This window comes from Limulus polyphemus, unplaced genomic scaffold, assembly GCF_000517525.1.
Source record: "Limulus polyphemus unplaced genomic scaffold, Limulus_polyphemus-2.1.2 Scaffold330, whole genome shotgun sequence".
Taxonomy (NCBI): Eukaryota; Metazoa; Arthropoda; class Merostomata; order Xiphosura; family Limulidae; genus Limulus; species Limulus polyphemus.
In genome coordinates this window covers 215,426-216,386 of record NW_013665940.1, presented here as the reverse complement: position 1 = coordinate 216,386, position 961 = coordinate 215,426, and positions in this window count along the sequence as shown.

The window sequence follows — 961 nt, the reverse complement described above, 5'->3', positions numbered from 1 at the left end:
CAAAGTTTCAAGCTAGAAGGCTACAGCTAAATTAGCGACTAAGAAACGCAAAAAAAACAAAAAACAATGCATTTTGTCACAGATCTTTACTATTAATTATGCCTCACTTGCGCCGCATAAAGTAATTTCGGAACTTTGATGTTATTTTTATATTATTTTTATTTTTTGTCAAAAAGTTATTGTAAATTGTTAGCTTAAGTTAGTCCTAAATCCCCTAAGTTGGTTGAGCTTCGTCAAATATTGTCCCCCGGTTGGACAGCGTTAAATCTTCGGATTTACAACGCTAAAATCAGGGGTTCGATTCCCCTCGGTGGACATGGCAGATAGCCCGATGTGGTTTTGCTACAACACATACACACATTCGTCAAATATTATTGAGAGTATGGCCACAAATATCGCTAACATTTAGGATACACAACTGAAGAAACATTCCGATCTTACCTACAACGCTAAGAATATTTTGTTTCATCAGTATATTTAGTTAGCTATACTCATTACTGGATTGATTTGTTAGGAGCTGTGTACATACCTTGCTTTGATCAGAAGTTAATGTTTATTTGTCGTAAGTTAGTAAGGAATAAACACGGCATCTGAGGTTTTAGTGTTACATTTTCCATAAAAGTCAAATAGTTGAGCTTCGTAAACCTTCAGTCAATAATTACAGCATTTTACTAGCATTTTTGTCAAATAATTAATTCACACACTATTTAATGTTTCAGATCGAAACTTTGTCTCAGTGTGTCCCCCAGTACCTCAGCGGGAAGTCTGAAGGCTTATAACGCAAAAAAACAAAACAAATTTCGATACGCATGGTGGGTATAACACATATAGCACATTGTGTAGTTTTGTGCTTAACCACAAAAACAAATTGCACTGTACATGAAAATTAACACACTTTCGTTCTCTACATTTTAAAGTTTTTCGATATTTAGAAAATGTACAATCAGTCATCTTCTAACTG